The sequence below is a fragment of the Symphalangus syndactylus genome, chromosome 8, assembly GCF_028878055.3.
Source record: "Symphalangus syndactylus isolate Jambi chromosome 8, NHGRI_mSymSyn1-v2.1_pri, whole genome shotgun sequence".
Classification (NCBI taxonomy): domain Eukaryota; kingdom Metazoa; phylum Chordata; class Mammalia; order Primates; family Hylobatidae; genus Symphalangus; species Symphalangus syndactylus.
The window spans coordinates 93,516,638-93,533,712 of NC_072430.2; the positions used below are offsets into that span (position 1 = coordinate 93,516,638).

Here is a 17,075-nt window from a genome sequence, read left to right on the forward strand (position 1 = left end):
CATTTATTTCTAATAGTGATATGTTCTGTTATGATGACATTTTAACCAGTTATTTAGGGGCAATTTTTTTAAATTTTCAAATAGATAATTTAATTTTGCTTTCCTCAATATTCTTTATAGACAATTATTTATAATGTCGAATTTTCTTGAACTGTGGTCAGTAAATATGGCCTACAGGATGTATGCTATTATCCTTTATGGTCTAAATGATGGTCTTTTTTTTTAATATTCCATGTGTGTTTCGGGAAAAAAGCATGTTGTCTATTGAATGTGTATGTAAATTAGATCAATCTAGTTAATTGTGTTATTGAAGAATTCTGATTCTCTATATTTTTCTACTTGGTCAGTGGATTTGTAATTGTCAACTTCACCTTTAATTTCTATTGGTCCTGTTTTAAGTAGTTTGAAGCTATGTTGTTGAATCATAACATGTCCATAACATATCTTCTTGATGGAATGGAATATATATACTTTTTTTTTTTTTTTGAGACAGAGTCTCAATGTGTCGCCCAGGCTGGAGTGCAGTGGCACGACCTTGCCTCACTGCAAACTCAGCCTCCCAGGTTCATGCCATTCTCCTGCCTCAGCCTCCCGAGTAGCTGGGACTACAGGCGCCTGCCACCACGCCCAGCTAATTTTTTTGTATTTTTAGTAGAGACGGGGTTTCACCGTGTTAGCCAAGATGGTCTCAATCTCCTGACCTCGTGATCCACCCGTCTTGGCCTCCCAAAGTGCTGGGATTACAGGCGTGAGACACTGCGCCTGGCCAATGGAATATATTTTTAAGCAACATAAAAGTAACTGTTCCTTTGAAAATAATTTTCCCTGAATAATACTGATTTATTGTTAAAACTACATTCCTTTTACAGTATCTGTTATATTTTTTCCTGACTTTATTTCAAAACTTCTGTATTTTGTTCTAGACTATGTCTTTTGAAAACACACTTGTAGCCCACTGAATTTGCTCTCCTAATATTCTTTGTCTTTTTTTATTGGGTTGTTTAGGGGACTTTTGGTCAATGCATAAGAGCTTTTTAAATATATTTATTATAGAAACCCTTTGTCATCTGCTTAAACATTTTTTTCCTAAATCTTTCATATGTTCACTTATTAATTTGTTTATGGTGTTTTTGCTACATAAAGGATTTTTATTTGTATAAAGTTAAAAATACATAGCTATTTTTTATGGCATAAGGATTACTAGCCTGGGTGAATAAGGTCATCTTTCCCCTAAATTCTAAATGTTCTTCTAGATTTCCTTGAAAATTTCTAATTGTTTTGATGTTGCAATTACTTAATTATTCCATCTGGAATTTATGGACTAAAACAGAAGTCTATTTTTATTTTATTGCAATTGTTAATCAGTTAAGATAGTACAACATATTACTGAATAACTAAATATGATTTCTTACAGAATTGATCTACCAACTTTGTCATATATAAAATTTCTGGAATCTATTTCTATATTAATTATTCCATTTTAATGATAAATTTGTCTCTGTCAAGGGTAATCGTGACTGTGACATGTTTTGATTTCTGGTAAGTTAAGTCTTCCTTACTATTCTTTTTTTTTTTTTCATATTTGGTTGACTCTTCCATGGCTTTCATGTTTCTATATAAATTTCCAGATTATTTTGTTTAAACCCAAATAAATCCCTGTTGGAATTCTAATTGGAACTGAATTTTATCTATACATTAATTTCATGAGGGATTAATATTTTTATGATATATAATCTTCCCATTCAAGAATATAAAATGTTGTATTCACTATTTCTATATCAACTTTTTTTTTTTCATTCCCACATATGGATGAGAATATGAGATATTTGTCTTTCTTTGTCTGGCTTATTTCATTTAATGTAACATCCTTCAGTTCCATCCATGTTGCTGCAAGGGACAGGATTTCATTCTTTTTACGGCTGAGTATTGTTCCATTGTGTGTGTGTGTATATATATATATATACACACACACATGTATATACATTCATATATATATACACATACATATATATACACATATATATATACACAATACTTTCTTCATTCATTGTTGGACACTTAGATTGATTCCATATGTCAGCTATTATCAGTAATGCTGCAATAATCATGAGAATGCAGATACCTCTTCAACATACTGACTTTGCTATTTAATTTATATTTATTTGGATTAAAATCTTGCTCATTTATTTTTTTAATTTGTAATATATTCATGTGGGACAGAATTCAAAATGTACAAAAGGAAGAGTTATCTTAAAAGATTATGAAGTATATGACTGATTTATGAATTCACCAATAATGAACAGCGAAAACACATGGATAAAAAATTTGTAAAAGAAAAAAAAGACATGTCTTTCCATTTGTTTAGATTTTCATTTTAATAAAAATTTGTGTTTTCTCAAATAACTTGTAATCTTCATTGTCATTTCCTGAAATTTTTCTATCATCTGCATAATGAGTTAATGGTGATATGATAAGAAAATCTTGAATGGTGGCACCAATATCTATGACTCCTCCCTGAGGATACAGTTTGGCTTTGGTTTATTATTTTGGAAAGGAGAAGGAGCTCCAAAAGTTATCACTTAGTCTTTTCTAACTCAGTGACCATGACTACATGGAAAAAAGAGCTAAAATAGGACATCTGCTTTTGCTGAGTATACTATTCCAACTATAAGTTCAGGAACTGAGAAAATAACCATAGAACAGGTTTGTGGAGTCACTAGGCCCTTGTAAGATAGACATGGACCAGAAGTCCATTTTCCTCTGATTTGTGAAAAATAGTAGCTATGTAGGCCTTTAGAGATTATCAATAGTTCAGGGCCAGTATTAATATTCCCAGAGAAGTCTTTGTACTTCCTTGTCCCAGAGCACAATATCCTGATAAATGGCCACTTGATCCTTTTAAGTAAGACTAGGGGAAAGATCTCTAGCATGTAATTTGATGTTATGGTTAGGTCTTTCCTCAGTAAGACTCAGTCCCTCTTTAATTCTAAGAATGAATACACCTGAATATGGAAAATGAGAGAGGACCATAACCCAAGTCTGGGAATTGGGGGAGTCAAGTTAGGCCTCTGTTCATAAGACCAAGGGATTTCTTGGCTATATAGATAAAGTATGACTTAGCAGGTGATCCAAATGTAATAGTTACAGAAACCTGAGGGCCAAATACCACAAAAACCCAAACCCCTAAGGGTAACCTACAATCAATACACAGAGCCCATCAGGAAAATCCTCTTGTTGATCCTCAGGATGATGATTCTGAGAAGCATCTTCATGCGCTTTAAATGTTCTGGGTAGGATTGAGTCCACTTGCTCACGGGATGACTTCAATAATGTCCCTTATATTGACTTTTCTTTCTCTCATAATCTCTCTAGTCCCTCATTTCTGCTATCTAGAATTTATCTCCTAGTCTACCAATGTACAAGTTCTTATCTCTGGCCCTGTAAATTGCTAATTACAGTATTTTAACAATTAACAATGTATTCTACACATACACAAAAGTCACTAATGAAGGAAAAAATAACATCATTAGTTTTCAATTTTTTTAGGCAATTTAGAAACAAGATGTTAAAATTCATCAAAATATTACAAAACAAGTAGAACCACAACAACTGCCTGGAAATTGGTCTTGGTTTTATTTTTAAGGTAGAAAGTCAAATAAAAATAAAAAATTAGGCCAAGTATGGTGCTCACAACTGTAATCCCAGTACTTTGGGAGGCCAAGAGAGGAGGATCACTTGAGGCCAGGCATTCAAGATCAGCCTAGGTAACAGAGAAAACCCCATGTCCACAAAATAATTTTTTTTTAACTAATCAAGAGTGGTGGCACACGTCTATAGTCCTAGCTACTGGAAAGACTGAGGCAGGAGGATCGCCTGACCCCAGGAGTTTGAGACTGCAGTGAGCTATGATCCCACCACTGCACTTCAGCCTGGCCAACAGAGCAAGAAAAAGAAAAGAGAAGAGAAGAGAAGAGAAGAGAGGAGAGGAGAGGAGAGGAGAGGAGAGGAGAGGAGAGGAGAGGAGAGGAGAGGAGAGGAAAGGAAAAGAGGTGAGAGGAGAGGAGGAGGAGGAGGAGAGGAGAGGAAAGGAAAAGAGGTGAGAGGAGAGGAGGAGAAGGAGAGGAGAGGAGAGGTGAGGAGTGGAAAGGAAAGGAAAAGAGGTGAGAGGAGAGGAGAGGAGGAAGAGGAGGAAGAGAGGAGAGAGGAGGAGGAGAAGGACAGGAGAGGAGGAAAAGAAAGAGAATAAGAAAGAGAGAGGGGAGGAAGGAAGGAAGGAATGAAGGAAGGAAGGAAGGAAGGAAGGGAGGGAGGAAAAATTACCATTACCTTTAAAAACAGATATTAGAAATTCTCACTTTGGCTAATGCTGTCACACAATTCATTTTCAAACAGTGCATCCATTCTGCATGTTGAGTTCATGATTCCATGATTCCAAGTATTAATGGATTATGGAGAACTGATTTAATTCAGATTTTATGAATTATGAATTACTTAGTAAACATAATTAAATTTTAAGAATGAGGAAAAAAAACAGAGTAGACATCAATGACATGTAATCAAGAATCTGGTGAAGTCCCACAGTATTTTGGAGAGCCAATTTGCGGTAAAATACAGGCATGAAAATAATACTGTATTATAGATGCCAGGAGTTTTCTCCATATTCACAATCATTTTAAGCAACTAGTCTCCAATCTCGTTTAATTGTGCATCCCAATAATTTTAAAATAATTTTAGTATATGTCCCCCAAATATATGTATATTTATATATGTATAAATTAGATAAATAGGTCTGCACTAAAATATACAATATTTTAGTATTAAAATAAAATATAAATTTAAAAGAATGAAATCAGAGAAGCCACAAAGATAGATGAATGAAATCAGACCCTCAGTAGAGGCAGTGACTGACCACCCTACTCCAAAGCCAGGAAGACTAGTCCTCAGGGCTTTCCTGTTCCCATCTTCGATCAGCCCCAGCTATACTTTTTACAGTCTGTTTCCATAAGATTTCCCAAATCTCTTGTCCTAGCCACCTTTCAACTAAGAACATCAATTAAGGACATTTCTGTTTCTTACAACCAAATGATACCTAAAATAACATTTTACAAGTAAATATTGTTCACTTACAAAGCATTGTTCTTGTCTTTAATTTAAATATATTTGAAATATTCTGATTAAAATAATGCTATTGTTTAATACTAGAGGAAATAGTGGAATAATCACTACACTAATAAATTATTTTAAAAAGAGAGCTGTATGAGCTCACTAATCCAGGAATAATTTTAAAAGCTAAATTTGGCAATAAGCATTCTATTTCTTGCAATTTTTTTAAAGTATTAATACTCTTTACTTAAAGATAAACACATGGCCCACCACACACCTACTAAATTAGGATATTTCTTTCTTATATCTCTCCTGCTCACAAATAACCTCACCTTACGAAACATAACTTGCAGGGAAAGGGAAGAGTAAGATGGCAGAATAGGACTCTCCACACAATCATCACCCCACAAAAAACATTAATTTGAACAACTATCCATGCACGAAATTACCTTCTCAAGTGCTAAGGAAAGGTGGTGAGAGATCACAGTACATGGTTATAGCATAATAATAATAAGAAAAGACACACTGAGGAGAGCAGGAAAGACAGTTTTATGTTACCTGCAGCACCCCTTCCCCAACCCCAGGCAGCACAGTGCAGTGAAAGCCACCATCTGCTTGGGGGAAAGAGAGAGAAGTAAGTAAAGGAATTTGCCATGGACACTAACACAGGGACCACCACAGTAAAAATCACTACCATGCAGACCCCCACAGCCCCTGACTCCAGGCCAGTGCCCACAGACCTAGCCTCAATGACTGCCCAGGGACCAAGTGGGAACCATAGCTCCTGCAAGACAGACTCAATCTGCAGTCTGCATCACCACTGACCATCTACAGTGGCCTTGGGCCTTGGACAAATCTCAGTGGCAGACAGGAGACAGACCTCAGCAGCTGTGGGCTTCACACATGCCTTAGCAATGTACCAGCCTCTGTGACTAAGGATTTCTAGCACATCCCAGCTCCACACCAGCTTCAGTAACCACAAGATTCCAGCCTGGCATTGTGCCAGCCATGGCAGTCCAAGATTATGATGCTCCCTAGAACTGCAATGGCCACAGTGGTCCCAAGACTAGCAGCCATACCAGATGATCTGCCCAGAATCTCTAGACAGGCTTACTATTGGAAGGCATTCTTAGACAAATCCAGTCTATGAAGACTGGAATAAGTACCTACTTCTTCACATGTGCAGGCATTATCACATAGCCACAATGACCAAGAACATTTAGGAAAACATGACAACACCAGAGAGAAAAAATAAAGTGTCAGTGACTGGCCCTAAAGAGCTGGAGACATATGAACTGCCCTACAAAACATTTATAATAACTGTTTTCAAGAAACTTAGCAAACTTTAGGAAAATATAGAGAGATAATTCAAAGAAATTAACAAAACAATAAGTGACCAGAATGAAAAATTTAACAGAGATTGAAATAATATTTTAAGAAACAGAAATTTTGGAACTAAAAAAATACAATGAACAAAATACAAAATATAATAAAGAGCTCAAACAGCAGAATTGATCAAGCAGAAGAAAGAATTTGTAAACTCAAAGACTTTAATACCCTGCTTTTAGCAATGAACAGATAATCCAGACAGGAAATCAGTAAGAAAGCATAGTACTTAAACTACTATTTAGGCCAACTGAACCTAATGGACATATACAGAACACACATTCTCTCAATGGCACATGGAGCACTCTCCAGTATAAATCATGTGTTAGGCCACAAAACAAGTTTTAAATTCAGTAAGATTGAAATCACATCAAGCATTTTTTCTGACCACCGGGTATAAAATTAGAAGTCAATAACAGGAACTTCAGAAAATTCACCCAAGGCCGGGCACGGTGGCTCACGCCTGTAATTCCAGCACTTTGGTAGGCCAAGGCGAGCGAATCACGAAGTCAGGAGTTCGAGACCAGCTTGACCAACATGGTGAAACCCCGTCTCTACTAAAAATACAAAAATTAGCCAGGCATGATGGCACACGCCTATAATCCCAGCTACTCAGGAGGCTGAGGCAGGAGAATTGCTTGAACCTGGGAGGCGGAGGTTGTGGTGAGCCGAGATCATGCCATTGCACTCCAACCTGGGCAACAAGAACGAAACTCTGTCTCAAAAAAAAGAAAGAAAGAAATGAAAACTCACCCAAAAAAATGGACACCTAAAAACATACTGCTAAACAACAAATGGGTCAATGACGAAATTAAAAGGAACATTAAAACATATCTTGAGACAAGTGGAAATGAAAACACAATATCAAAAGCTATGGGATATAACAAAAGCAGTTTTAAGAGAGAAGTTTTCAGCACTAAGTGCCTACATCAAAAAATAAAAATTTCAAATAAACAACCTAACATTGCACCTTAAGGAACTAAAAAAATAGGAACAAATTAAGCCTAAATTTAGTAGAAAGAAGGAAATAATAAAGATCAGAAAAGAAATAAATGAAATAGAAACTAGGAAAATAATAGGAAATTTTTTTAATGAAGAGTTAGTATTTTGAAAAGATTAGAAAAAACATTTAGCTAGACTAAGGAAAAAAGAGAAGAAAACAAAAATAAATAAAATTAGAAATGAAACCAAAAATATCACAGTGGACAACACATAAATACAAAGGATAGTACGAGACTATTATGCACAATTATATGCCAACAAATTGTGTAAAACAGAGGAAATGGATAAATTCCTTGACACATACAAGATTGAACTATAAAGAAAAGGAAATTCTGAACAGATCAAGAACAAGAAAAGTGATTGAATTTGTAATAAAATGTCTCCTATCAAAGAAAAACCCAGGACTGGTGGCTTCACTGCTGAATTCTACCAAACATTTGAAGAATAATTAATACCAATCCTTCTCAAACTCTTCCAAAAAATTGGAGAGGAGGGAATACTACTAAATATATTTTATGAGACTAGCATACCAAATCGGACGAGGGGGAAAAAAAAAAAAACGCTACAGGCCAATATCCCTGAGGAACGAAGATGCAAAAATGCTCAACAAACTACCAGTAAACCAATTTAAATAGTATCTTAAAAACATCCTTCACCATGATCAAGTGGGATTCATCCCAGAAATGCAAGGATGATTCAACATATGCAAATCAATAAATGTAATACACCACATTAACAGAATGAAAGACAAAATTATATCATTTCAATATATTCAGAAAAAGCATTTGACAAAATTTAACATATTTTAATGATTAAAAAACTGTGAATAAATTAGGTACAAAAGAAATGTACCTTAACACAATAAAGGCCATAGCTAACAGAATATTGAATGGGGAAAAATTAAACCTTTTCTTTTAATACCTGGAACAAGACAAACATGCTTATTTTCACCACTTTTATTCAACATAGTACTGGAAGTCCTAACGAGCAGTTAGGCAAAGGAAAGAAATAAAAGCCATCCAAATTAGTAAGAAAGAAGTTGTCTCTATTTGCAGATGACATGATTTTATGCACTTTTTTAAAAAACTAAAAAATCCTCCAAATAATTGTTATAATTAATAAACAAATTCAGTAAAGATGCAGGATACAAAATCAACATACAAAAGTCAGTGGTACTTCAGCAATCTACTTGAAAGGGAAATCAAGGAAACAATTCCACTTATAGTAGCTACAAAAGAAATAAAATACTTAGAAATAAATTTAACCATGGAGATGAACGAAATCTACACTGAAAATCATAAAACATTTATGAGATAAATTGAAGAAGGCATAAATAAACAGAAAGGTACTTGTATTCATGGACTGAAATAACTAATATTGTTACAATGTCCACACTACCCAAATATATTCAATGCAATCTTTATCAAAATAGCAATGGCATTCTTTACATAAAGAGAAAAAACATTCTAAAATTGGTGTATAACAAAAAAAGACCCAATTAGCCAAAATAATCTTGAGCAAAAAGACCAAAGCTAGAGGCATCACACTACCTGACTTCAAGATATATTACAAAGCTCTAGTAACCCAACAGCCATGGTACTAACATAAAAACAGATATATATACACCAATGGAACAAAATAGCCCAGAAATAAAGATGCTCATTTGCAGCCAACTTATTTTTGACAAACTACACAAAGTGGGGAAAGGACAGTCTCTTCAATAAATTGTATTGGGAAAAATGGATATCCTCATGCAAAGAAGGAAATTGGACTCTTATCTCACAGCACATGCAAAACCAAAAGGAAGTATCATCTCACTTCTGTTAGAATGACTATTATTGAAAAGACAAAAGATAACAAAAGTTGGCAAAGATGTGAAGAAAAGGGAACTCTTGCACACTGTTGGTGGGAATGCAAATTAATACAACCACTATAGAAAACAATATGGAGTTTCCTCAAAAAATAAAAAAATGAAACTACTATATGATCAAGCAATCCCACTACTGGGTATATAGCCAAAGAAAATGAAATCAATATGTCAAAGAGATATCTGCACGCTCGTGTTTATTGCAAGCAACATAGCTAAGATATGGAATCAATTTAAGTATCCATAAACAGATGAATAGAATTTTTTAAAGTGGTATATATATACAATGAAATACTATTCAGCCATAAAATAAGAATGAAATTCTGTCATTTAATAGAACGCGGATAAACCTGGAGGATATTATGCAAAGTGAAATAAAACAGGTGCAGAAAGACAAATACCACGATACAATTTGAATCTGTTTCCCCACCCCAATCTTATGTTGAAATGTAATCCCCAGTGCTGATGGTGGGGCCTTGTGGAAGGTGCTTGAATCATGGGGGCAGTTTCTCATGAATGGTTGACACCATCCCCCGGTGCTGTTCTCGTAACAGAGCTCTCATGAGATCCGGTTGTTTAAAAGTGTGTAGCACCTCCCTCCCATTCTTGGTCCTGCTCCTGCCATGTAAGATGCCTCACTCCCCCTTTGCCTTCTGCTATAATTGCACATTTCCTGAGGCCTCCCCAGAATCTGAGCAGATGCCAGAATCATGCTTCCTGTATAGCCTGTGGAATCCTGAGCCAATTAAATTTCTTTTCTTTATAAATCACCCAGTCTCAGATATTTCCTTATAGCAGTAAATACAGAAAATTGGTACTCAAGAGTGAGGCATTGCTATAAAGATACCTGATAATGTGGAAATGACTTTGAAACTGGGTAATGGGCAGGTTGGAAGAGTTTGGAGGGCTCAGAAGAAGACAGGAAGACAAGGGAAAGTTTGGAACTTCCTAGAGACTTGATAAGTCGTTATGACCCAAATGCTGATAGTGATATGGACAAGGAATTCCAGACTGAGGAGGTCTCAGACAGAAATTAGGAACTTACTAAGCTAAAGGGAAAAGTCAAGCTGGGAACTGCTTAGGACTGCCTCCCATTCTATTCAAAGTCACCCCTCTGCTCACTGAGATAAATACATTTCTAATTGCATCCTTTGGAGAGGCTAATCAGAAACTAAAAGAATGCAACCATTTGTCTCTTATCTGCCTATGACCTGGAAGCCCCCTCTCTGCTTAAAGTCTTACCATCTTTGCTTCGAGTTTTCCCATCTTTTCAGATGGAACCACTGTTCATCTTACATAGGTTGATTGATGTCTCATGTCTCCATAAATGTATAAAGCCAAACTGTGCTCTAACCACCTTGGGCACATGTCACCAGGACCTCCTGAGGCTGTGTAATGAGCATGTGTCCTCAACCTTGGCAAAATAAACTTTCTAAATTAACTGAGACCTGTCTCCAATTTTCAGGTTCACAAACTTCAGTAAAGGTCACTTTTCCTATGCTTTAGCAAAGAATCTGGCTGTATTGTGCCCTGCTCTAGGGATGCGTGGAACTTTGAACTTAAAAGGGATGATTTAGTGTATCTGACAGAAGAAATTTCTAAGCAGCAAAACATTCATTCAAGATGTGACCTGGCTACCTCTAACAACCTATGCTTCTATGCATGAGCAAAGAAATGACCTAAAACTGAAACTTTTATCTAAAAGGGAAGCAAAGTGTAAAAGTTTGGAAAATTTACAGCCTTGCCATGTAGTACAAAAGAAAAGCCCATTTTCAGAGGAGGAATTGAAGCAGCCTGCAGAACTGCTGCTTAACTAAAAGGAAGGCAAGCGCTGATAGCCAAGACAATGGGAGAAAGACCTCAAAGGCATTTCAGAGACCCTCATGACAGCCCCTCCCATCAACAGGCCCAGATGTCTAGGAGGGAAGAATGGTTTATTGGGCCAGGCCCAGGGCCCCTCTGCCCCATGCAGCCTCAGGAAACTGTTCCCTACATCCTAGCCACTCCAGCTCCAGCTGTAGCTCAAAGGGGCTCAGGTACACCTCAGGCTGCTGCTTCAGAGGGTGCAAGTTGTAAACCTTGGTAGCTTCCATATGGTGTTAAACCTGTAGGTGCAAAGAGTCCAAGAGTTGAGGCTTAGGAGCCTCTGCCTAGATTTTAGAAAATGTATGGAATAGCCTGAATGTCCAGGCAGAAGCCAGCTGCAGGTGCACAGCCCTCACGGAGACCCTTTACTAGGACAATGCAGAGGGAAAATGTGGGGTTGGAGCCCCCACACGGAATCCACAATGGGGCACTGCCTAGTGGAGCTATGAGAAGAGGACCACCATCCTTCAGACCCCAGAATTGTAGCTCCACCAACAGCTTGTACCATGCATCTGGAAAAGCCACCGACATTCAATGCCAGCCCATAAGAGCAGCAACAGGGGATGAACCCTGAAAAGCCACAGGGGCAGAGCTTCCCAAGGCTTTGGGAGCCCACCTTTTGCACCAGCATGCCCTGAGTGTGGGACAAGGAGTCAAAAGACATTATTTTGGAGCGTTAAGATTTAATTACTTTAAGCTCTCAAACCCCTGCTGGGTTTCAGACTTGCACAGGCCTGTAGACTCTTTCTTTGGCTGATTTCTCCCTTGGAATAGAAGTAATTACCCAATGCCTGCCCTGCCGAGTTTCAGACTTGCACGGGGCCTGTAGCCCCTTGGTTTTGGCCAATTTCTTACATTTGGAATGAAAGCATTTACCCAACGCCTCTACCCCCATTGTATCTTGAAAGAAACTAGCTTGTTTTGTATTCTACAGGCTCATAGGCAGAAGGGACTAGTCTTGCCTCAAAGGAGACTTTGGACTGTGGACTTTTGAGTTAATGCTAGACTGAGTTAAGACTTTGGGCCATTGTTGGGAAAGCATGATTGTATTTTGAAATGTGAGAGGGGCATGAGATTTGGGAAGAGGCAGGGTGAAATGATATGGTTTGGTGTGTGTACCTGCCCAAATTTCATGTTGAAATGTAATCCCCAATGCTGGAGGCAGAAGGTGACTGAATCATGGGGGTGGTTTCTCATGAATTATTTAGCCCTATACCCCTAGTGCTATTCACATGATAGAGTTCTCATGAGACCTGGTTGTTTAAAAGTGTGGGCCAGGCATGGTGGCTCATGCCTGTAATCCCAGCACTTTGGGTGGCCAAGGTGGGTGGATCACAAGGTCAAGAGTTTGTGACCAGCCTGGCCAACATAGTGAAACCCCATCTCTACTAAAAATACAAAAATTAGCTGGGTGTGGTGGCACACGCCTGTAGTCACAACTACTTGGAAGGCTGAGGCAGGAGAATTGCTGGAACCCAGGAGGCGGAGGTTGCAGTGAGCCAAGACTGTGCCACTGCACTCCAGCCTCAGTGACAGAGTGAGACTCCATCTGAAAAAAAAAAAAAAAAAAAAAAACAGTATGAAGCACTTCCCCCATCTCTCAGTCCTGCTTTTGCCATGTAAGATGTCTCACTCTCCCTTTGCCTTCTGCCATGATTGCAAGTTTCTGAGACCTCCCCAGAAGCTGAGCAGGTGCCAGAATTATGCTTCCTGTACAGCCTGCAGAACCATGAGCCAATTAAACCTATTTTCTTTATAAATTATCCAGTACCAGCTATTTCTTTATAGCAGCACAAGAATGGACTAATACACCACATGATCTCACTCATAATGAGGCAACTTAAAAAGTCAATGTCAAAAAATAGAAAGTAGAATGGTGGTTACCAGAGGCTGCAGTGATTGTGGGAGTGGTGGTTAGGGAGATTTTGGTCAAAGAACACAAAATTACAATCAGGCCGGAAGAATAAATTCAAGAGGGCTATTGTACAGCATAGGGACCATAATAAATGGCAATATGTTGCACTCTTGAGGAATGCTAAGAGAGTCAATGTTAAGTGTTCTCAATACAAAAATGATAACCATGTGAGTTGATACATATATATTAATTAGGTAGATTTAACCACTCCACAAGGTATATGTGCTTCAAGTCATCGTGTACATAATAAATACATATAATTTAATCTGTCAATTTTTTAAAAGTGTTAAATTAAAATAAAAAGAAACATAACTTACAGCATCAGTATCTAAATCCTTGTGGTCCTCAGCTTCATCTTCTGTGTCCTGAATTCTTATGTGGGAGAATTTGATTGACTCCTTGGTTCACATACCCTCTCTAATTACCTGTGTCTTGGAGGGATTTCTCTGAGACAGCGGTTTCAAAGAAGGTTGACTCTAAGATGATGCCTGGGGGTATGAGATTTTAAAAGTATAACTTCAGTTTCACCTTCATTGCTTATTTCATTTACTTCTCATCTGGTAGGTTCGGGGGTTGCCCTACTTAAGGGTCTCATGTCCCACAAGACACTATATCTCTTGTAACAACTCCACAGGCTTCCAGGATTCACATGAGAGACATACCCAATTACAAGAGTTAACACACTCAGGGAAGCCCAAATTACAGCACTCTCACCAGATATTTATGGAACATTTATAATTCCTCCATGTTTAGTTGCAATTTATCAATCAGGGATGATATTACCATAGGCAATATTGACTGTAACATAGTTGACATTCTATCCTCAGGTATTTATGGGACATTTATAATTCCTTCTTGTTTGGTTGCAATTTATCATTCAGGGATAATATTACTGTAGACAATACTAACTGTAACATAGTTGACATTCTAGCTTCAGGTATTTATGGAACATTTATAATTCCTCCTTCTTTAGTTGCAATTTATCATTCAGGGATAATATTACTGTAGGCAATACTGACTGTAACATAGTTGACATTCTATCTTCATCTGATTTCCAGTGGAACAGAGAGAAAATTAAGTAAAGCTCACATTCTTAAGGTACAAAAGGAAAAGGCTTTATTAATTTTTATTAACTCTCCCCCACAGTTCTTCAATGTATTTACTGGCATTCACAGATTTGCTTTGAAGTTGCTCTCAAAGAAGTAAAACATGGGCCACAGCATACTAGTGGAGTTAGGCCACCTCCTCTCCCTTGCACTGCACCTACCTCCCAATTCTCCTGCCCAAGAATGTTTAGGGAATGTCTTGATTATCCAGAAATATCACAAATTGCACAGGACTCTTAAGTCCTATAGAAAAAAAACTATCCCTATTCACAGTTGAGATATAGATACTCATCTAATGGAGGGGTTCAAAAGAAGAGGTGTGAAACAAAGGAAGCTAAACTAAAAGGAGATACAGCTACATGAGTGAGAGGAAAAGATACCCAGGACTAACAAAGATGTTAGGGCCTGAGGTCGCCTCACCCAGGAAGTGCAAGGGGTTGGGGGATTTCCCTTTCCTAGCCAAGGGAAGCCATGACAGACTGTACCTAGAGAAACAGGACACTCCTGCCCAAATACTGTGCTTGTCCCAAGGTCTTAGCAACTGTCAGACAAGGAGATTCTCTCCTGCGCCTGGCTCCGCGGGTCCCACACCCATAGAGCATTGCTCACTGCTAGCGCAGCAGTCTGATATCAAACTGCAAGGCGGCAGCCCGGCTGGGGGAGGGGCATCCTCCATTGCTGAGGCTTGAGTAGGTAAACAAAGCAGCCAGAAAGCTTGAACTGGGTGGAGCCCACCGCAGCTCAGCAAGGCCTACTGCCTCTATAGACTCCACTTCTGTGGGCAAGGCATAGCTGAACAAAAGGAAGCAGACAACTTCTGCAATCTGGCAGCTCTGAAGAGAGCAGTGGTTCTCCCGGCATGGTGTTTGAGCTCTGAGAATGGACAGACTGCCTCAAGTGGGTCCCTGACCGCTGTGTAGACTGGGAGACACCTCCCAGTAGGGGCCGACAGATACCTCATATAGGTGGGTGCCCCTATGGGACAAAGCTTCCAGAGGAAGGATCAGGCAGCAATATTTGCTATTCTGCAATATTTACTGTTCTGCAGCCTCTGCTGGTGATACCCAGGCAAACAGGGTCTGGAGTGGACCTCCAGCAAACTTCAACAGACCTGCAGCTGAGGGACCTATTAGAAGGAAAACTAACAAACAGAAAGGAATAGCATCAACATCAACAAGAAGGATATCTACACCAAAACCCCATCTGTAGGTCACCAACATCAAAGACCAAAGGTAGATAAAACCACAAAGATGGGAAGAAACAAGAGCTGAAAAACTGAAAATTCTAAAAACCAGAGTGCCTCTTCTCCTCCAAAGGATCGCAGCTCCTCACCAGCAACAGAACAAAGCTGGACAGAGAAAGACTTTGATGAGTCAACAAAACTAGGCTTCAAGAGGTCAGTAATAACACACCTCACCGATCTAAAGGAGCATGTTTTAACCCACCACAGAAAAAGCTGAAAACCTTGAAAAAAGGTTAGATGAATGGCTAACTAGAATAAACAATGTAGAGAAGACCTTAAATGACCTGACAGAGCTGAAAACCATGGCACGAGAACTTCATGACACATGCACAAGCTTCAATAGCTGATTCAATCAAGTGGAAGAAAGGGTATCAGTGATTGAAGATCAAATTAATGAAATAAAGTGAGAAGACAAGGTTAGAGAAAAAAAGAATAAAAAGAAACGAACAAAGCCTCCAAGAAATATGAGACTATGTGAAAAGACCAAATCTACGTCTGATTGGTGTAACTGAAAGTGATGGGGAGAATGGAACCAAGTTGGACAGCACTCTTCAGGATATTATCCAGGAGAACTTCCCCAACCTGGCAAGGCAGGCCAACATTCAAATTCGGGAAATACAGAGAACACCACAAAGATACTCTTCGAGAAGAGCAACCCCAAGACACATAATTATCAGATTCACCAAGGTGGAAATGAAGGAAAAAATGTTAAGGGCAGCCAGAAAGAAAGTTCAGGTTACCCACAAAAGGAAGCCCATCAGACTAATAGCAGATATCTCAGCAGAAACCCTACAAGCCAGAAGAGAGTGGGCGACAGTATTCAACATTCTTAAAGAAAAGAATTTTCAACCCAGAATTTCATATCTAGCCAAACTAAGCTTCATAAGTGAAGGAGAAATGAAATCCTTTACCGACAAGCAAATGCTGAGAGATTCTGTCACCACCAGGCCTGTCCTACAAAGCTCCTGAAGGAAGAACTAAACCAGTACTAGCCACTGCAAAAACATGCCAAACTGTAAAGACCATCAATGCTAGGAAGAAACTGCATCAATTAATGGGCAAAATAACCAGCTAACATCATAATGACAGGATCAAATTCACACATAATAATATTAACCTTAAATATAAATGGGCTAAATGTTCCAATGAAAAGACACAGACTGGCAAATTGGACAGAGTCAAGACCCATAAGTGTGCTGCATTCAGGAGACCCATCTCACATGCAGAGACACACATAGGCTCAAAATAAAGGGATGGAGGAAGACCTACCAAGCAAATGGAAAGCAAAAAAAGTAGGGGTTGCAATCCTAGTCTCTGGTAAAACAGACTTTAAACCAGCAAATATTAAAAGAGACAAAAATGGCCATTACATAATGGTAAAGGGATCAATTCAAAAAGAAGAGCTAACTATCCTAAATACATCTGCACATAATACAGGATCACCCAGATTCATAAAGCAAGTCCTTAGAGACCTACAAAGAGACTTAGACTCCCACACAATAATAATGGGAGACTTTAACACCCCACTCTCAATATTAGGCAGATCAATGAGACAGAAAGTTAACAAGGATATCCAGGAATTGAACT

At 38.3% G+C, this 17,075-nt stretch overlaps 1 protein-coding gene across 1 annotated transcript in view; it reads right to left on the minus strand.

The window, feature by feature from the left end:
* COL5A2 (collagen type V alpha 2 chain) overlaps positions 1-17,075 on the minus strand; it is a 387,742-nt gene that overhangs the window by 361,813 nt on the left and 8,854 nt on the right. Inside the window, exon 3 of the mRNA XM_055289974.2 lies at positions 13,457-13,627. The gene's annotated coding sequence lies outside the window, so the exon portion shown is untranslated. The remainder of the gene's footprint in view (positions 1-13,456; positions 13,628-17,075) is intronic.